This window comes from Protopterus annectens, chromosome 1.part2 (genome assembly GCF_019279795.1).
Source record: "Protopterus annectens isolate FY-2018-M chromosome 1.part2, PAN1.0, whole genome shotgun sequence".
NCBI lineage: Eukaryota > Metazoa > Chordata > Ceratodontiformes > Protopteridae > Protopterus > Protopterus annectens.
In genome coordinates this window covers 660,253,331-660,275,939 of record NC_056727.1, presented here as the reverse complement: position 1 = coordinate 660,275,939, position 22,609 = coordinate 660,253,331, and the positions used below count along the sequence as shown (strand labels likewise).

The window sequence follows — 22,609 nt, the reverse complement described above, 5'->3', positions numbered from 1 at the left end:
GTTCTTCTTGTCACCCTATCTCTCCTATACTCTTAGTCTCTCTACACCTCTAATCTTTCCTTTTTTCACTCCTGCTCCCATTCTCTTATACCAACTCTTCACAAGTATCTAGGTCCCCTCTATATACCCCTCTGCATACTCACCCCACTGCAACTACATTCTACTGATTGTTTCTCGAGCCTCTCCATCCTCTCTGGCTCTTCCCGCTCCGTTCGCCCTGCGGGCTCACTCCGCTCCCCTACCCTGCCCCCAATTCCCACCCGCCCCCAGCACGCCTACATTTATCCCTCCAACACCACTCCCACTTCCATTCTACCCCAATCAGTGATCACTCCTCCCACCATACCTTCCCTTCTTTTCCCGCCAAAATCAACTGTCACTCCACCCCCTAATTCAACCTATTAACAAAACATACTCCAGTCTCTCCTCTAGATCACACCCCTCTATAACTAATACTACTCTCCCTATTTTCTATAGCTAATACTACTCTCCCTATTTCTAAAATAACTTTCACCTTCTCTACACATAACTATCTCCTATATAACATACTATACCACTTCTATTACTGCTCTACTGTTACTCTTCCACATCATGCTCTGTAAATACTCCTTCATCACCCTTTCACTACTACTTCTCTTCTCCTTATCCTACCTCCACTATCTCTCTCAGCCCACTACCTCCTTCACCTTTAAATCCTTTCACATAACTAACCACCACAACTCACCTCAATCACAATCATACTCACTTATTTCCCCCCATTTATATCCCTCAGACAACCTCCTTCTTTATCGATATAGACTTATCTCCCATCACACAATATCCATTCCCATAACTACCAATAAAAACACCCATTTTACCACAAATCCCAATCTCACAACCCTGCTATCTATCCGCCTAAACTATTATATAGCATACCTAATTGGTACTCTCTTATCAGGTGACATCCATCCCAACCCAGGCCCTGCCACTATATCCACCACTACTAAATCCTTATTATTCACTTCCTTAAATCCACAAAGTATCGTTAACAAAGTCCCAAACCTTCATGCTTGGCTAATGCACAATAAACCTGACATCTTGACTATCTCTGAAACCTGGCTAAAGCCTCATATTAAGGACTCTGAAATTATTCCCCCTAACTACTCCATTATAAGAAAGGATAGACCTCTCAAAAAGGCGGAGGAGTTGCTCTCATATATTCCTCCTCCCTAGTAGTTACACCCTACAACAAACCTATCCCACAATTTAACAACGCTGAACTTCTCCTTACTCTATTACAGATCAATAATCACAAGCACATATATATAGCTTCCTCTATATCCCACCAGGGGATAATATCTCTACACTTGAACTTATACTCTGTTGGCTTTCCAGCAACATTAGTAACGAAACCATAATCCTTGGTGATGTAAACATTAACTGGGCCCTTATCCAGGCTCCTGCAAACACCACCAATATCAACCTCTACAATTTCTCTCAACTAGTCAACTTACCCACTCACCCTGCCAAAACCCCCTCAAATGGGAGCATACTGGACTGGATTCTAGTCTCTCATCCCCACTATTTCACCAACAGCGGCATCCTTCCCGACCCTCTAGGTGATCACCTACCCACTTTTACACACCGACTTCCCACTATCCTTCAACGGACCCACAACATCATTACTATCCGTGACCGAAAAAAGTTCAACCCAACAACCTTTTCAAACTCTCTAAAAGCAGTAAATTGGACCTGTCTGAAAACACTACCTCTAGACAATGCTGTCTCATATTTTAACTCAACATTCTTAAAAATACTTGATTCTCAAGCTCCCCTACGGACTAAGAGAATAAAAACTAACACAGCCCCTTGGCTATCTAAAACCACTCTTTCTACCATGAGACAAAGAGACAAAGCATGGGCACGTTTTCAAAAACATAAGGCAACCCCACTCCTTAACGAATATAAAATGCTCCGCAATAAAGTTAAGAAACACATCTCCTCTGATAGACAAAATTACTACTCTACTCTCCAAAACCAAAACAAAAACAACCCTCAAAAATTCTGGAAAGGAATCTCCACTCTCCTCCACCCCAGTAAACCAGATACTCCAAACCCAGATCCTAATGCTCCAGAACTAGATTTAGCTACCCAATTCAATTCCTTCTTTATTGACTCTATTTCCAAACTAACCTCCTCTTTCTCTATTTCCTCCACTACATCTAACACCCCTACACCAACCCCCAGTATCTCTTCATCCACACCCTACTCTACACCCACTAATCCCACTATACCCCTTTCTGCACAAATTCCATCCTCATCTATACCACCCCAACATTCAACACCCCATAACTGCACTCTTTTCACTTTAAATCCCATACCTACTGCTACCATTAAGAAACTCCTTCAGAAATTGAAACCATGTACCAATGCTCCTGATAATATCCCTTCTTACTTTCTTAGCATCGCTGCAGAAAGTCTTGCCTATCCCATCAGCATCTTAATTAACCGCTCCCTTCAAGAAGGCTCAGTTCCCCAAATTTGGAAACAAGCATATATCATACCACTACACAAAGGTGGTAACAATAACAGCATTACCAATTTCCGTCCCATAGCCATCCTGTCCCCCATTGCAAAAATCCTTGAAAAATGTGTACAACTCCAACTCCTCCCTCATCTCCTTGACAATAATCTTATCACCCCCACACAACACGGTTTCAGACCTAATCAGAGCACCATGACTGCCCTTCTCTCCTTCCTTGAAACAATCAATAAAGCCCGTGACTCAGGACAAATCGTTTCTACCATACTCCTTGATCTTTCTAAAGCTTTCGATACTATCTCTCATACCCTGCTCTTAACTAAACTCTCCAAACTCTACCTATCCTCCTCCTCTTTGAACTGGTTCTCTAGCTATCTTTCCAACAGAAATCAAGCTGTAAAGTGGAAAAAAGCAACCTCCTCCTTTCTAACCACCCCTACCGGAGTTCCACAAGGCTCTATACTGGGTCCTCTACTCTTCAATATCTTTATTAATGACTTCCACAAAGCTATCCCTTTCTCCAGCATCATCCAATATGCTGATGATTCTACTATCATCTGCTCTGCCTCTTCCATCCCCACTCTACAAAAACTTACTCAAGATGCCTTTTCTTCCACAGAGCAATGGATGCTTAGCAATCATCTAGCTCTTAATGCCACCAAAACCAAATTAATGTTATTTACCCTTCCAAACTCATTCCCCCCAACATGAACTCATTCTTAATTACCAGTCAAAATAACTTACCTCTCGAAATAGTATCAGACACCAAACTACTCGGAGTTCAGATCGACAACCAACTAAAATTCAATTCCCACTTACAAAAAAACATCAAAAACACATCAAAAATTGGCATGCTGTATAGACAAAAGGACTACCTTACATCCACCACTAGAACCACTCTAGCTACTTCCTTTCTCATCCCATCCCTTCTATATGGTGCTCCACTACTTACTAATCTTCAGTCCTCATTAAAAACACAGCTCACTTCATGCTATAATAAAATTGCTAAATTCGCCACCGCTCAAAGGTCTTCCACTCACCATTGTCTCTCCCTCCATAAACTAAAATGGTTAGAACTTCCCAACTATCTTACTTATACTCAACTAACTTTAGCCCATAAGCTAATCCTAAACCCCTCCAAGTGTCCCTCCCTTGCTCCTGCCCTTAAAATGCACCTACCAAACAGAGTGCTAAGGTCTAATAACCAAAATTTACTAGAAGTGCACAAACCGACTCGTCCCCCAGGCAAGAACCTGCTTTCCTTCAGCCTCGCTCGCCTCTGGAACTCTCTACCACCTAACATCCGCATTACCTCTAACCACTCTACCTTCAAAAAGTCACTTTTCTCACATCTAGCATCTAAATGGGAATGCTCTTGCTCTCACCCCTCATAACCAACTCTACTAAATGCCCTTTAATAACATAATCTACCTTATTCACCTACTATGTGTGTTCTTTAAACTGCATTTATGTGTTTGTATTCGGTTCCTTCAATTGATTGTACCAATGCTTGTACTGTTTAAATTATGCTATCATTATGTTTTGCTAGTTCATTGTATCTAGAAATTACTATCAAATGTTAATGTATATCTATTTTCTGTTTTGGAGCAAATGTTAATGTATATCTATTTTCTGTTTTGGAGCTTTTCTCCCCAGGACTCCATTGAAAACGGGTTCTTCAAGGCCCAATGGACTATCCTGGCAAACCAACTGCAATAAATAAATAAATAAATAAAACATATTAAATAAATACCTCCAAACAGCATGTTACCTTGTTCTGTCCTTCTCAGCACTGCATAAAATAAAAATACCTCTGTTCTGTTCATGAAGTCTGAACAGAAGCATAATAATAAAATAGATTCCGCGTTGTTCCTAAAGTCCGAACAGTCAGCAGCATAAGAATAAAATGCATTCCTGCTTGCTTGTTCCTGGGCTGGAAGAACCACCATCCATGATGAAAACTCATGGCTTGGCTGGAGTAGAGCCGGAAATACTCACACGCATGCTATGTTGAGCCCTTAAGCTCAATTCCGACAGACTGGCAGGCTGCTCATGGAGCTGACATCATCACGCACATGATGATGTCAGCTCAAAAAAAGCGAAAAAAAAATTTAAAAATAAAAAAAGCTGGGAAATTTGGAATTTAAGGGGTGCCACTCAGAAATCGTGGCACCCCATTATTTGGACCTCAAAAACAGTAAAAAATGGTCAATTCGGTATGGTTGAGAGATATGCTTGGGCCACATAAGCAGTTTACTTTATGAAGTTTAAAGTTAACTGGCACCCTATGACTCAAAGCAGGATTAAAACAAATATCAGGAAAAGTACAGTTTTGTACCTACCATAAATGTAGATGTTCGAGGATCTCCATTGCTGCAGTCCTTACATATGGGTATTCCGCTGTCCACCATCGGCCCGAATACCAAAGGGCTAGAACCGGCGTCGGTCATCGGCACCCGAGACTGACGTCAGTACGTGTCAGTACAAATGCGCATGACCGACGCCATAACCTCAGTCTTTCTTGCCTCAGACGTTAGAATGCAAAAAACACCACCCAAACCCCAACCTAAAAAGAAAAAAGGGGGAAGGAGGGAGGGAAAATTGGACTGCAGCAATGGAGATCCTCGAACATCTACATTTATGGTAGGTACAAAACTGTACTATGTTCTTCGTCTCCCATTGCTGCAGTCCTTACATATGGGTAGAATCCCAGAGCAATGGAAAAAAAAAGGGAGGCTGGTCAACTAAATAGCATTAGGAGCTGCTGACATGCCCTGTAAGATTGCAGTGGCAAACCCAGCCCTAGACCTAGAATAAAGAGGTAAATGATAATGCTTTGTAAAGGTATGTACAGAACTCCAAGTAGCTGCTTCTAGAATGTCTTTAGTAGCTACCCCTCTCAAAAAAGCAGTAGAAGTGGCCGTAGCCCTAGTAGAATGAGGCCTGATCCCAGCTGGAACATCCTCTCCATGATGAGAGTAACAAAAAGCAATACAATGGCTAATCCACTTGGAAATAGTTTGTTTCGAGACAGCTTTCCCTCGTGAAGTCAAAGCAAAAGAAACAAATAATTGTTGAGATCTTCTGAACTCTTTGGTTCTGCTCAAATAATACCTCAACTGCCTATGTACATCCAAAGAATGCAAAACTTTTTCCCCTTCATTTTGGGGGTTAGCATAAAAAGTAGGCAAATGTATAGATTGGTTCAATGCCACATTAGAAATCACTTTAGGCAGAAAAGTAGGATTAGTACACAAGGAAACTCTATCCTGGTGAAAAATCAGAAAAGGTTCCACTGCCATGAGGGCCTGCAATTCAGATACCCTTCTAGCAGAAGTAACAGCCAACAAAAAAGCAGTCTTCCAAGACAACAACTGCAATTCAGCTGTAGCTGCAGGTTCAAAAGGAGGCAGAGTCAGCTTTTCCAAAACAAAATTAAGATCCCAGGTAGGAGTAGGAGCCCTCCGTGGGGGTCTGATATTCTTTGCCCCTCTAAGAAACTGTTTAACTAAGGGATGTGAAAATAAAGGAGGGTCACAATCATAGTGAGCAGAAATAGCTGCAGCATGCACTTTTACAGAAGAAAAGGACAAACCCTTGTCCAATAAAACAGTCAAATATTGCAATGTACAACTCAAATTAGGCAATTCGACATCAAAGCCTTTAGCTGAACTCCAAAGAAAAAATCTCTTCCATTTACCAGCATAAACTTTTCGAGTACTAGGACGCCTGGCTTCCAAAATAACATCCAAAACTTGTTGAGGGAGCTGAAGGTCCTCCTTCTCTAAAACAGAATGCGCCAGGCTGTCAGGTGTAGGGATTGCTCCCTGACATTGAGAAAATGATTGTTTTCCTGAGACAATAAGTGAGGAATCTGTGGTAATGGCCAAGGTGTTCCATGAATTAAGCTCCTCAACAGAGGGTACCAATGCTGATGAGGCCAATCCGGTGCTATAAGGATCATGCAAGGTTTGTCCCTCCTGACTTTCAACAGCACCTTTGGAAGAAGAGGCAAAGGAGGAAAAGCATACACATGAAGGTTGCTCCAACTGAAGGATAGTGCATCTATTTTCCAGGCTTTCGGATGAAATAGCCTTGTGCAAAACAGTGGCAGTTGGAAATTCAGAGGAGAAGCGAACAGATCTATGTCCGGAGTTCCCCAAGCCATTGTCAACTGAAGAAACACCTGAGGGTCCAATTTCCATTTGTGAGGATCCACAATCTGTCTGCTCAGAACATCTGCTAAAGAATTTTGTGCTCCTGGCAGAAACTGTGCTCGAAGAGTGATGTGCAGATTCAAAGCAGTTTCCCATAACAGCATTGCTTGTCTGCAAAGAGGGTAAGAATGAGTTCCCCCTTGCTTGTTGATGTACCACATGACCGTCGTGTTGTCTGTTCGAATCAACACCAGTCCTGGTTGAAGTAGGCTTTTGAATCCTTCCAAAGCAAATTGAACTGCCAGCATCTCTTTCATGTTGATATGCAAGTGAAGTAGCTCTGGGGCCCAAAGGTCTTGAATCCATTTTCCTCTGAAATGAGCTCCCCAGGCTGACTCCGAGGCATCTGTCGTTAATATCTGACTTGCCTCTGGTTGGGTCACAGAGAGCCCCTTGTTTAGGTGACATTCCTGAGCCCACCACAGAAATTCTCTCTGAATGCAAGGTAGAATCCGAATGACAGTGTCCAAATCGTGGCAGTGTTGAGTCCAAACGCTCTTGAGATACCATTGTAACTTCCTCATATGCAGTTTGGCATTGGGAAGTACTAGAATGCAAGATGCCATGAACCCCAAGGCTTGAAGGACTGTCCTTGCAGTCAGCCTGGACATTACTGAAAGCTGTTGGAAGTATATATGAAGATTCCTTTGTTTGTCCGGGGTAAGAAATGCCATCTGAGCAGCTGTATTCAGTTTCACACCCAGAAAACACATCTCTTGTGAGGGTACTAGACTGGACTTTATTTCGTTCACAGAATACCCTAGGCATCTTAAAACCGTCATTACATACTGCAGATGTTGAAGAAGTTCGTGCTTGCCTTGAGCCAGAATCAAACAGTCGTCCAGATAAGGATAAATTTGAATTCCTGTTAGCCTGAGGAAAGCTATTACTGGAGCCAGGACTTTTGTGAATACCCTGGGAGCAGTAGACAAGCCAAAGGGCAATGCAGAGAACTGATAATGCAAATTCCCATTCCGAAACCTCAGGAATTTCCTGCAACTGGGCCTGATAGGAATGTGAAGATAGGCCTCTTTGAGATCCAGAGTCACCATCCAGTGATCTTTGCCCAGCATAGGTAACAGCTGTTGCAGTGTTAACATCTTGAATTTTGGAATTTCCAGAAAGGTATTTAGAATGGACAAGTCCAGAATTGGTCTCCAAGTATTTCCTTTCTTTGGCACTAAGAAAAGACGGAATAAAACCCCGTGCCTCTTTCTGCAGAAGGTACTTCCTGTATTGCTTCCAACAGAAGCAGAGAAGAAATTTGAGTCTGAGCTTCCAGTCTTTGCTGACGAGGCACATCCAGCATACCTTTGAAAGGAGGGAATGTGTGAAAATAAAATTTGTAGCCTCGATTTATTATGTCCAATACCCATTTGTCTTGGGTAACCAAATGCCAATTCCTTTTGAAAAATCTCAGTTTTCCTCCTAGAGGGGCTGCCAACAAGGCAGAGTCCGGCAGCTGAAGACACGGGTCATTGGGTTTGTTTCCGAAAGGACTGACCCCTGCCCTCCCCAGCAGAAGGGGTAGAAGAACTCAAAGACCTAGAAGTAACAGGGCCCTGAGAGGAAGCCCTACCTCTACCTCGCCTCGACCTGCCCCTAGATTGATAATCCGAAGAGGGGAAAGACCATCCCTTAGCAGGCCAATTCCTACTGAACTTAGGGGGCTGAACCTGTAAAAAATCCTTAACTGTCTGCATAGACTTAGCTTTTTCCTCCATTTTTTTCAAAACTGGTTCTACTGGAGGGCCAAAAAGAACGTCAGATTGTAGAGGAGCATCCATAATTCGAGCCTTAACATGCTCTGACAAGGTCTGATCTTTAAGCCAAGCATGCCTACGAATAACTGAACTAGTAGCAGCCACCCTGGAAGAAGCCTGTAAAGCATCAAAACCACACTGCAAAGAATGCTTACCAACTTGGTCTGAAGCATGCACTAAATCCTGAGGCTCCTTACATTCAATACCTTCAGCTAAAGCATCTACTTTACATTTCAATTGGCCCAGCAAATAATTTTGATACCAGAGCATATGAAACTGACAATTTAAAGCTCTCATAGCCAAAGTGGAAGAGGTATACAGTTTTTTACCCCACCTATCCAGGGCCCTAGCATCCTTGTCCAGAGGAACTGGATTTCTAACCACAGAAGCCCTAACCCCTTTAGGGCCTTGAGTAATAGTTTCTGGATCAGCCCTAGGACTCTTATACAAGTACTTGTGAGCTTCCAGAACCCTGTAGTATCTATCTGGTTTAACCGGGGCAGGAGGCAGAGAATCTGGGTTAAGGGCAGCCTCAGAAAACACATCCTGAACAACATCCAGTACAGGGGGAATAGCCAAGGGCCTATGCTGAGGCAAAAACAAGAATTCTCTTAGTCTTTTACGAGAATCAGAAAAATCCTGGCCCTCCCATTTGAAATGTTCCCTCATGGAATGCAAAGTCTCAGAGAAAGAAAAATCTTCTGGAGGGGACGCAGAGGGAGTAGAGTCCTCAGCCTCCGAATCAGAATAAGGAGGGGAATCCTGAAGTTCTTCCACAGAGGAATCTGACTCATTGGAAGACTGAACCAAACCCTCCAATGCTGTCTCTATCCTGGGCCTCTTCGCAGGGGGGGGCATAGAACCCCTAATTAAAGTAATCAAATCTTCAGCCATCTTTAACATGTGCTTCCTAGGAGCTGGACCCTGGGGACTAGCACCAGCAGGGGCAGACTTAGACTTAGAATGGGCTCTGCTCTGAGAAGGAGGAGGCCTAACTACCCTATGAGGGGAGGGAACCACTGACATTAGAGAAGCACCCTCAGCCTGGCCTAACACAGGAGAAGCCACTTCCTGCAGTAACAAAGGCTCCCCTTGAGACTCAGGTAAACTTTCAGAAGGAGCCGCAGAAGTAGCCAGTGGTACTACAGAACCGGCGTCCGGAGTGGACGCCTCATCCTGTTTGGACCGCAAAGACTTTTCTTTGCGTTTCTTAGAAGAACCAGTCGTCGGAGAATCCAACGGCATGTTATAATTACAACGTTTACCAAACACCAGCCTAGCACAGTCCAACCGACGTTTAATAGTACGCTTGTTAAAAGTAGCACAAAAGCGACACCCAACAACGTCGTGCTCAGGCCCTAAACAAGGAATGCAGAGTGAATGGTAATCCCTATGAGGAATCTGTTTCCCACAAGAAATACAGTTATTAACTTTTTCTGACATCCGTCAACACTGAGGCAAGAAAAAGACAAAAGTGTCCCCAACGGGGTACTTAGCCCAACTTGGTCTCCGGTCTGAAACTCGAAAACCGACAATTCCAGAACGCTGAACGGCACTTGCAAATGCTGCTTCTGCTCAGGACCACGCGGCAAGAAAGACTGAGGTTATGGCGTCGGTCATGCGCATTTGTACTGACACGTACTGACGTCAGTCTCGGGTGCCGATGACCGATGCCGGTTCTAGCCCTTTGGTATTCGGGCCAATGGTGGACAGCGGAATACCCATATGTAAGGACTGCAGCAATGGGAGACGAAGAACATCTATTGTCTGAATAAAGTAGCATGTTGCTCAACATTTGGAGCTGAGTACTAATTAAGGAAGAGCAAAGAACTGATCATTGAGGTAGCTTTATGAAATTTCTAATAGGTGCTTATTATATGACAACAGAAGGACTTTTTTATTGTGGTCTGATACGTATGCACAAAAATCAGTGAATATTGCACACATATTTTATAGTTAACTACAAAGGATCTCACTTCCTATTTTCCAGTGAAAAACAGACAGCACAAACAAAGGGAATTAATTTATGCTAGGTTAAGTGATTCACAAATGTTTCCTGCAAAACAGAGCAGTTAACAAGCGAAATCTGAATCTGTGTTGGGGTCAAGGACAAAGTCAAAAAGATAAAGGCAGTAATCGCAAGGAGGGAGCCAAATAGTTAAGGTCAAGAGAAGACAGTAATGATTCCTGATATCCTTACCTATTCCGGCATTTTCCAGGAAGTCTCCTAATGTTAACAGCAGAAATGATTCTGCTTTATGCCATAGTCTGTTTGACCTAATAAAGTGGATAAGGCCTGTGGGGACTGCATTTGCACTAATGAGTGGCAAATACCGGCTGTATGTATTCTCATATCTGTCCCTGCATCTATCATATCTCCATTGCTGTACATTTCAATCATTTTCAATTATATGTCTCTGTTTTCCCTTTCTCTGTAGCTGGCATCATACCAGTTCCAGTAGGATACAATGTACTGTCTCAAGTGATCACATTTGTCCATCTGCATGGCCAGAGGATGAGAAGGATGATAGATGCTTGAAAATTTCAGCCCTGCTGAAAAGCATGTCTTTCTTCAAGCACTTAAAATACATGGGCAGTGTTTTTTGGGGAGGGAAGTGCTAACCAACCTTTATGGGATTAGGTGTGGCAGACAGTGGACCATAACATGAGGTGCTCAAACATCTATTACAGAAGCTTTGCAAGCATGTTACTTACATGTAATGTCAAACCAGGGCAAAGGCATTTTGATAGCAGTTGAGAGGTCAACAAATGACTGAAAAACCTGGCAGTAACAGGATGACAGAGTCAGAGAAGTTTTAGTGCTTTACAGGGGAACAGCAGTTCTAGGATCATCCCTGAAGGAGTGTACAAAAGCATGAGAATAGAGGCTCTCTCATACATTTAAGTGGATGATGCACCATGGTAGCACCTCAGTCAGCAAATGTCTGTAACATGGCACTGCAGGTAAAACCTGTAGGCTGACCACAACATATGCTAACTATGTTTTCATGTAGAAACATCTGGTTTCCAGCAACAACAAGCAGGCAACAGAGGCAGGTTAGGATCATTTGACATAACTTTGACACACTTAGCATGCATGCCACAGAGATATGGTTGCAGCACAGGTTCTCATGCTCACTCCTGTGTGTCTGTTGTTGTGAATTAAGGAGGAAGAGCACTGCTGAGTTGACACCTACCAAGGCTGATGTTGGCACCCATGTAGTTACTCACAAGCATAACAGAACACAAATACCAGAGTCACAGGCAGAAGAAATAGTAACACTGTCCACCTCCATCCTTCACGGACATCCACCCATAGTACAGGGTGAAAGATGAATCCAGTACTGTATTGTCCTCAGTAGGGATGGGATCCCCCATTGCTGTGGGTATAAGTAATATGCTAACTGCAGCTGCAGAAGCAGATAAGCGTGGGGCATCTGATGTTGATATACCCACTACTGTGCAACCTTGGAGAGGTGCCTAATGCCATCACATGCCACAGTTAATTCCTGACGTGGGTAGACCTCTGGATCAATCAGCATATTTGCCAGACTATTACTCAAGTGCAATCTAGTGCAACACAGTCCAGCATGGAAGTGATTGCTTTGCTGTAAGGCATCCATGGATATAGAATCTAGGAACATTACTGATTGCTGTTATAAGGTTATGGTAGCACATACCACTTCCATCTTCATTTCCATGCAAAGGATTTCCAGTGCCACCATCACAGCTCACACTGGCAGATTTGTCCATGGTCAAGGTAGGCTATGTGCCAATTATGGTCATGTAAGAGAGCTATCACAGGGTACACAGACATCACCCACATATGAAAGTATATGACACTCTGCTACCCATTGTTGTGGGTGGCAATGACACCCAACCTTCCCTGATAGGAAAGCTCACCAGCAAACTCCATCCAAGTCATAGTTGCACTGCTGCATACCATTTCTGCCAGGTGTATCTCCAGTCCTAGCACAAAAAGCCAGAAGAGTGGCCACAGATCTTGGCCATATACTAGCAATCTCACTCCATTACAGGAGGAAATTGTTGATAACACCAAGTAACCATCACCTTAACACTCTCATTTCTACCTTTTGTGACACCCTCCCCTACCCACTATGTGCACACAGCCATGAGTTATTCTGTCCCTAGCCACCCATGTATATGACCATGACCTATTCCACCCACCCTAATGTGGTTTACATGGGAATGTCTGATGCACAGTGTGGCTCAACCAAGCACTGATTAGCATATTTTGATATTAAGCCTGATATCAAGACTGCATGCATCATGTCTGTTTGTGTGAAACCACACTGTTATTGCATGTTTGCCAGGGCCCATATATTCACATAAAAGAGCATTTATGACAAGCAATATCAAATGGTGTGTACCCCTAGTTATGTTATTCATATGTATGTTGTTTATGCTGGTTATGGTTTAAAAGTGAATTGATTGATGCTTGATATAGGATTATCTGCTCTGTTTAGTACATTTGTCTATAATGTCTATGTCTAATAATGGTTATGACTCTTTAAATAGAATATACTCATCAAATGTTTTTTTTTTCTAATTTATTGTAAATGGATGCAATTTACAAGATTTTCTACATTGGGGAAACCCTCTTGAATAAAACTGTTCTGCTGTCTACATTTCTGATGGTGGAGTCAAAGTACTTAACTTGATATGTTTACCACAAACATAAGGGCTGGAGTTTTTGTTTGAAACTGTTGTAATGTATGATACCCATTGCTTCAGGGAGGAGGAGGATGTCATGAAAAGCACATATTGTGTTATCGCTTCCTTGTCATATGTTAGGAAACCAAATATGCTCCTGCAGTTGTAGAAGCATTATGCCGAGGAACTTAAGTATTCTAAAGGCAGCAGCCTGTAAAATGTCCCCTGTTAGTTTCTGAAAGGTCTATGCAGCTAGAATAAAAAGAGTTAACATGCCTAGGTCTCTACAAGTATAGGAAGGTCACCTATTTTGTAGATTCTGTATGTGGGTAACACATGTCAGCCAGGCACCAACTTACACATACTGGTGGGAAGGGCAGAGGTAATAGCTAATGTATCGTGCTGCATCACTGACGCGGCTCCTCATCGCATTCTCTTTGCCCAAAATACATTTTATTGCTATGCTTTGGCTTTTTATAATCTGGAGCACAGGGGTGATCAATTTCCCCAGCATAGTACCATAAATCATAGATGGGTACATGCCGTATACACTTAACATATCATTAAGACCTCATTTTCCTGCCAAGTTTAATTTGCAAATATTATGTGGTCGTTTGAATAGGGTGCTGTTTGGTCAAAAGTGAGATTATAATTTTTTAATGGTTTCTACATTTCATCAAATTTATTTGGTCGATGCATGCAGAATCCATTGAAAATAATTGGTAATGTGTATGTGTGTTTGAATGTGTGTAAGTGTATGCATCTGTGTGAATGTATGCGTGTGTGTTTGTGTGTGTGATGTGGGTTTGGTGTGACTTCATGGTGTTTGTTATGAGATCGGTAACAGTGAGGTAAGGAGTTTTTCTTTATTCAGCACTGCTATGTGATCTCAGAGTTATTATATATAAGTAGCAGGGGGATGTAGGAGGTAGAGGAGGCTTTCAACCCTGCAAAAAGACTATTTTTTTTTTCATTTCAGTGGTTTGAGCCATTCAGTGTTTTGGCTCGATATATTGAATTGTCAGTTTAGTGAATTTTGACGTTTCAATATGAACCTTTTGCAAATATAACTTCTGTGGCACATTTGTGTTTATTGCACTGTAGGGCAGTATGGGGCTATGACTCACTGCTATATTGCACTAGCTTGCATGAGGCCGATTCCTGCACAAGTGCATGCTGCATATTAAGCAACTTGTCTAATGAATCCAGGCTACAATCTTAACTTTCATCATGTTTTTAGAATACAAAATACAAATAGTGTCTCATTTATCTGTAGGCTTAAATGTAATATCATTTGCTTCTTGTAATTTCTGTAAATCTTTCCTTTCTTTCCTGGTTAAATTAGTGTCAGTTCCCATTAAAAACCCTGAAAACAGGATCATACGTTTGTTAAGATATACTCTACATTAAGAGTGAGTGAAGCAAGTAAAGAATAGTGATAGAGTGGGAATATACTTAGACAATGAGTTTTCTGAGTAAAATGCCTCAGAAGATCAGCTGCTGATCCTCTTATTTTTATTTTGGATGTTAAAATGGGAACTTAGTATGTTTATGAACCAAATTACTGAAGCAACTTTATAATGAGCAGTGGATACTTGGTGAAAAGTAGAACATGTGCCCTGCCTCTAGTTAATAATAGCAAATATTAGAACAGCGTAACTCGTATGATGGCAGTAGACGTGAGGCAGATCTTGTGTACTGTCCAAGGAGCTAGAGACATAGGAGTGGTGGGGTGCATAATCTTCTGGTTGTGGGGAGAAAGCAGACACAACCACCAATATTCAAATAAGTAAGCCACCATAGCAGCTGTAGTGCTGCAAGGACTAGTCATCTTTACAGACCCTAGCTGGCGTACCTATTTAGAGTGGGTAGATTGAAATACTGTGTACAAGCAAAGTCTAGCTACCTCTGCTACAAATGGCATTGTCATCTTAGCACTCATAATATGACCTTTATATCAGAAATGTGGTATGCATACAATAGAAGTAATGAAAATTTTGGCCAAAATGCATGCATTTCAAATGAATGACAGCAAGAAAAATAAACACTAGCTTATTATCATAATGGGAAGACTGCTTTTACTATGAACATGCATATTTTCCTTTTCACTACAAAATAGGAAACAGAATCAAAAATGAACAGGAGAATCATGCCATACATCTTATCACTTCAAGATTCACCATGGCAACTGCTGTCTTTACAATTAAAGAGCTTCCCTTTGAAATGTCATTCTACATTATTTCACTGAACATATACCATGTATTCGGCCACCAAATAACATTAACAAGTAACTAATTACCATAGTCATGAAATTATCTACATGTTAGCTTCACGATTACGGCCAAAACCTGGCAGTAGCTTTCACCTCAGAATGTCCATCATATCTTTGGTTTGTGTCTCCAATTATAGTGCACACCCTTCCTACTGCTATAAAGTCTTTTGCCTCCTTATAATAGATGCAGTGTAACAGTGGATTAGTCTGACCATGATCACACAAAATTTCCATGTATCTACCAGTTATTACTCTTGATATAGTTTACTTTATCAGAATGAGTATGGATTTGTGTCACATACATTTTGTATATTTTCCATTATTCTACATAACCCAGTGTCTTACTTGATGTGGTAATTTCAGACCTATAATGTATAGTCTCATTACACATACTACTTATGGAGTAACATGGTGATACATACTACGTATGAAGTAAGACTGTGATGCATACTACATATGAAGTAACACAGTGAGACATACTATTTATAGAGTAACATAGTGATGCATACTATATATAGAGTAACACAGCAACACATACTACATAGCACATATGGAGAAACGCAGTGATATATATATATTACATATAGAGTAACACAGGGAACATGTATACTGCATAGGACTGCACAGCACGTTTGGTATCTGTGATGCCCAGATATGAATGCTATATATACCTACATTATTTCTATTGCCATAGAAATGTAGCAATTACAGGACTAATATACTTTTTTTTCTGTTATACACTTTCTGCTGAAGTAGAAGTTAGAATGCTGTTGCTGCCAGAACATATTAAGCATTATTTATACACAAATTAAATAACAAATTCAGAAAAAGACATGACAGACTTTCATACAAAACTGCTAAGTACCGTGCCCAAATGGGATAGCAGAGTAATTGCTTGACATGTGAGAATCACTGCCTGCATTAGTTGTATTATTTTGGGATCAGACATTTATGGCTGTATAATATTCCGGCAATGACTACTTGCTCTAATACCCAATATTCTCTCTGTTTTTCTGGTCTCTACTTCCAGAGTAGGGTTGTAATTGTTATTAATCTCTGTTCCTGATATTCTGCAAGTCTTGACTGCCAGTGCTGTACTTAACCACCAAAGATATCAAGTGCCCAGCTGATGTCATTGTCCCTTCAGTCTACAGAGATGCTCCGGCATATGTGTTAGAGACACAACACACAACCATGGTTAAAATTAAACATAACATTAATAAAAATATTTAAAAAAAATCAAATAAATAAAAGCATTTCTCAAATATTATTTAAGATGTGTCTGAATGTAACAAAATAACAAGTAGTAGAAATGTTGCCAGCTCTTTATTGCTAAGAAATATGAAGTGATATGTATGTATAGAAACAATCCATGCAGTATGTCAATTAGAGAATAGGGCAATGCAAGTAACAGAAGAAGAAGGAGGAGATTTAAGTGTTACCACATTAAATGTATTGAAGGCTAATAGTAAGTATGAAAGTGTGCCATGAAAAAACATAAGATGCTGTAGTATCTATACAAAAATCAGAGTCTAGTAGAATGAGATCACCCTTCTTTTATATCAGCATATCAGCAGCATGTGAGATCATACTCTATCCATTGTTTTTGTAATAGATCTCCATTTGTCAAAGAACATCAGAACAGTTGGGCTTCTGCAAACAGGCCTGAAAACTCATTTCTAGCTTCAAAGTTATCTCCATCAGGAAAGACGAATGAGAATAAATAGGTATTTGTTCTTAATATAGCAGCAGAGAGAAAAAAAGGAAAAATATAACTAAAATAAATAATATGTCAGGGTTAGGAAGACATGATGTGGAAATGTTTGCCTTTATAAATCTGCAACAACTGATGGTGTTTACAAAGCAAAGTTCGTTCTACTTTGTGAAGATGCAGGTGGCTAACATCAACAAACTGCAAAATAAGGTGGGGCGTTAATGATTTCAATAAACTTAAGATTATATTAATTAAGTACTAAGTATGTCAGATATCAACATTAAATTAGTTGTCTGAATTACTGAGGGATCCCAAATACAGGGACTGAGTGGACTACATAATGTTTTCATATTTGCCTATCAGCATTATCTTACTTTTTGCACATAATTATTAGTTTTGATCAAAAATCACACTCCCAGTGTTCTAAATTGGTTGTGAAAGATGTAAAAATGCAAAAAGAATCTATAACTATCTTCAGAAAGGAACATAATCAGAAAAGGAACTAGGACAAGGTTGCAATGCAGACAATGTTTGGAAAACACCATGTATAAAATGTAGGCAAAGTGTACAATATACATACAGTAAAGCAACAGTAAGGTGAACAATACTAAAATTAAAGAAATACTGCAGACAAGCTGCGTGAAAAAGAATACTCCAGAATAAGATAGCAGTTCAGGACAGCTATGACTAAATTAGGGTAACAAGATATCTGCACTGACATTTGAGAGCAAACATCTAATTGCAGAGATGTAGGTAAATAGAAAGTTGCTTGTGATGGGTGAAACCATAAATTCCCAGAAACTAAGATGAATCATGAAATGAAATGCACCATATAGTAGTAGAAGGGCTGAGTATAGCAAAACGTGGGAAGTAGAAAAGGAAAATAAAATTAAGAGAAAGGCAGAAATAGAGAATGGGACAGACAGACAGAAGATGAAAAAGCAATAATACTCTAGAATGTAATGTTTCAGTTTATCTGGTGGTGTAAGGAAATCAAAGGAGGGAAAGGAAAGGCCAGCAGGACAAAATAGATTAGGCTTAGGAGTATCATGACAAAACAAAGGTATTGCAGATGTTGCCCACTTTACCCCAGAAGTACAGTGGGGCAGAGCCCCACACCACATTAAGCATTGCCAACACAACTTTAATAATCAGCAGACTGTAGACATAGATGAAAGACAGTCTTAGCTACAGCACAGCAGTGGGGACAGAGCTGTCAGGAAATGGCCCCACTGAAAAGGGTTCTTTGACTAAACACAGTCAGGCAAACCTGGTAAATAAAAGCAAAATAAATAAATAAATAAATAAATAATGACAAAACATTATTTGTGACTAAGTCAAAACTGCTATCCTACTGATGGGTCTATATTAGAACATCGAAAGTTTAATGGTTCGAATCACTAAAGGTCGACCTTTAATGATCGAACCATTAAAATTTCGAATGTTCACAAAAAATAAATTAAAAAAAAAGAAAATCTAAAGGCTGCACCCCCCACACCCCCCGTTACTTAAATATGCCAGTTCTGAGACCGCACTACATTGAAGTAAACAGAAATCTCCCCTTACGGAGATTTCCGTTTACCCATTCAATGTTCTGCACTTTCGCTATTCTCGTGTCAACAATGTCGGATTCAACATTGTCGGCTTTCGAGAATACAATAGGTAACCCCTACTGATATCTGGAACAATACTTGATGAAGGACAATACTGCCTACAGTGGACACTGCAACAGCCTATAAACTGCTTTAGTTTTGGATATCGATGTGCGCTAGAAGAAATTTGTGTTAATCCACAGCAAGATGGAGTAGAATGTACATGGGACATTACAAAGGATGTGCTAAAACAATTAATGGGTTTGCACTGCAATGAAGATAAGAAAGAAATGTAAGCATAAATTAATATCAACATCACCTGTGTCCCAAGCTAGGTCCTGTGTTGCTACCCCACCGTTTTATGCCACCTGCATCTTGATTTCCTATTGTTAATTCCTCTGGTTCCTCCCTGTCCTTTCTTTTCTCTTAACTCTTACCCACAATGGCTATCACAAACTGAAATGTTTAGTCTCAGAACATTGTGTGGATCATTGTATTCCAATGACTGATCATAGTATATTCCCACATGGACAGTCATTATTCTGGGTTACTTTTCTTTCCACATTTTTTCCAAAATAGTACCTATGCTATATTGCTACCACTTCTCTAACGCCATCCTCTATGTATCCCCCCAATCCTTCTCTTTTGCTCAAGCCTGTGTGCATGTATGGCAAAAATATTGTAATTCTGTATATTATGTTTACTGTAATTGTACCTGCTGCACCTATTTTCTAAAACATACATGTCACTGACCATAGTCTGCATGTTGAACGAATAAGATAGGCAGTGTCATCTGTGAGTAACCAGACGAGGGACCATGCTGTATAAATTATTCATAAGCAACATGACTACAGCTTCACTAGTTACACATCTAATTCAATACAAAAGAAATGAAAAACCTGTCTTATAGCATGAAATTTAAATTATTCAGTGCCTGTTATATAGGCCTACATATATATATATATATATATATATATATATATATATATAGTGTGTGGATCTATTTCAGAAGAAACTTTCTGAAAAGTCATATGATAGAAGACAATAAAATCTACTTTTTTTCAGGGGGTCAAGCCCCCTGCACCTCCCAGACACCCCCTGCATATTATATACTCCAACTCCAAGATCACACTACAGTGAGGAAAGGGGTAAATACCCTGATCCCCACTGTAATGCGATCTCCATACAAAAGCTTCAACATTTTAGAAAGTCGATGGTCAAGAGCATATGAAGTCTGACTTTCTGTTGAGTTGATCTTCTGAAGGGGAAAAGTCATATGACAGTAAACAACAAAATCTAAGTTTTTGCAGGGGGTCAAGTCCCCTACACCTCTCAAACATGCCGTGCATATTATATACTGCAACTCCAAGATCACACTACAGTGGGGAAAGGGGTAAATTCCCCGATCTCCATTGTAGTGCAATCCCCATTCAAAAGCTTCGACATATTGGAAAGTCAATCGTATGGTCAAGAGCATACAAAGTATGACTTTCTGTTGAGTTGATCTTCTGAAGGGAAAAAGTCATATGACAGAAGACAACAAAATCTAAGTTTTTGCATGGGTTCAAGCCCCCTGCACCTCCCAAACACACCATGCATATTATATACTCCAACTCCAAGATCACACTACAGTGGGGAAAGGGGCAAATTCCCCCATCCCCACTGTAGTGCGATCTCCATACAAAAGCTTCTACATTTTGGAAAGTCGATCCTATCGTCAAGAGCATATGAAGTCTGACTTTCTGTTGAGTTGATCTTCTGAAGGGGACCAATAGATACATATATATATATATATATATATATATATATATATATATATATATATATATATATATATATATGTGTGTGTGTGTGTGTGTGTGTGTGTGTGTGTGTGTGTGTGTGTGTGTGTGTGTGTGTGTGTGTGTGTGTGGATCTAGGACTGTTGAATGAAAATTCAACAGTCCAAATCCACTATCACCAAACACACTTTTATGAAAGTGCTTTCACCGAAAAAGCGCTTTCGTTAAAGTGTGTTAAAAAAAAATAAATAAACATTACATTTATTTTTTTGAAGGGGGAGCAAGCCCCTCCTGCACCCCCCCACACACCCCCCACTTTTATATTCTCACTCCGAGGTTGCACTACAGTGGGGAAAAGGAACTTTTCCCTTATCCCACTGTAGTGCAATCTCCGCAACAAGCATACTTACGCGAAAGTGCTTCTTCGGTGAAAAGCACTTTCATGTAATTATGCCTGGCCATTTTACATTCGGTGAAACGGCCGCTCGAGCATTAGTCCTGGACCTCTGTATGTGTGTGTGTGTGTGTGTGTGTGTGTGTGTGTGTGTGTGTGTGTGTGTGTGTGTGTGTGTGTGTGTGTGTGTGTGTGTGTGTGTGTGTGTGTGTGTGTGTGTGTGTGTGTGTGTGTGTGTGTGTGTGTGTGTGTGTGTTAATGTGTGCATATGGATCCCTATCACTTCCCCGAAGTTTCAAATCTCTGAAGACCATATGCCAAGATCATATCTCCGAAGTTTTGAAACTCCAAACACTTTGTATCAGGATCGCTGTATAACGCAGAACTCAGGATTTACCATTTTCCTCATGGCAGTATGATCTCGGAGTTGATATATTTAAGTAGCAGGGGGTGTGGGGTTGCAGAGAGGCTTGCCCTCCTGCAAAAACGTACAGGTAAGTTGTTTTGTTTTATGTTCTTGTTTTTTTTATTTTTGTTTCAGAGTTTCAAAACTTCAGAGATATGGTCTCGGCCATATGTTTTTTGGGGAAGTGATAGGGATATATATATATATATATATATATATATATATATATATATATATATATATATATAGATATATATATATATATATATAAACTTACCTATACCACAATCCTCAGTATTATTCTGCCTTCAGAAACAATGACTAACCTTGCCCTTTCATAGCATATCTACTCTGATCTTATATATGTCCTCTCTTAATAGTTCATCCCATACTCTCTACCCTCACCAATGATTCATCTTATTACCATATTTTACCGTATTCTCACTCTTTATTTCCTTTCCACTTGCATTACACATTCTTAGGTTTATTACAAAATAGTCTTTCTTTCTTCCTCTGACTTTTTGCTCTCACCCAATTACTCCATCTTGCATGTCTAGTCCTTAGTACCCTCATATGTTCTTACTGAACACGGAATATCTCCTGATACCATAATTCCTCTTCTGTGGAGGTGGTTTGAACTCTGTAAATATGTAAACAAGAAATGGTGTGCAAAACACTGAAATTACTTGCCTTTGGAATAAAACAAAAAACAAATGCATACTTTGATAATTTAAAACTAATGTCTTTTAGAGTGATATTTTTATTGTGTTAATATACGTATGCTATATGAGTTTTTGCTGCACATATTTCATCGCATCCTGAAACACTGGTATTTTTCGCTGGATGTACAGTTGGTCAAAATATGTAGCAGTCGAAGTTCATTATATCAGCCATTACATATTTCCTGGGATTTTCCCTTTTTTTATGTACATTTGCCCTGGAGTTAATATATATAATTTCTGTGGGTGTGGAGACAGATCCCCTAAACATTGGGGTTGTGTGGGACACATTTTGTAATTGCAAATGTAACCCACTGATTTACATTTGCGATTATTTTTTTGGCTGATTTTAATTGTGATCAATGGTAATCACAGATGAGTTTGATGATTTGTGTTTCAATCGAACTTACTAGTGATTATTGATTATAAACTCATTAAATATATGTTATGTATGCATAGACACACACACACACACACACACACACACACACACACACACACACACACACGCACACATGCACACACACACACACACACACACACACACACACACACA

At 40.3% G+C, this 22,609-nt stretch overlaps 1 protein-coding gene across 1 annotated transcript in view; it reads left to right on the top strand.

The window, feature by feature from the left end:
* The window catches only part of LOC122790645 (solute carrier family 22 member 13-like), a 367,537-nt gene that overhangs the window by 96,839 nt on the left and 248,089 nt on the right, over window positions 1–22,609 (top strand). The gene's annotated exons all lie outside the window — the stretch shown is intronic.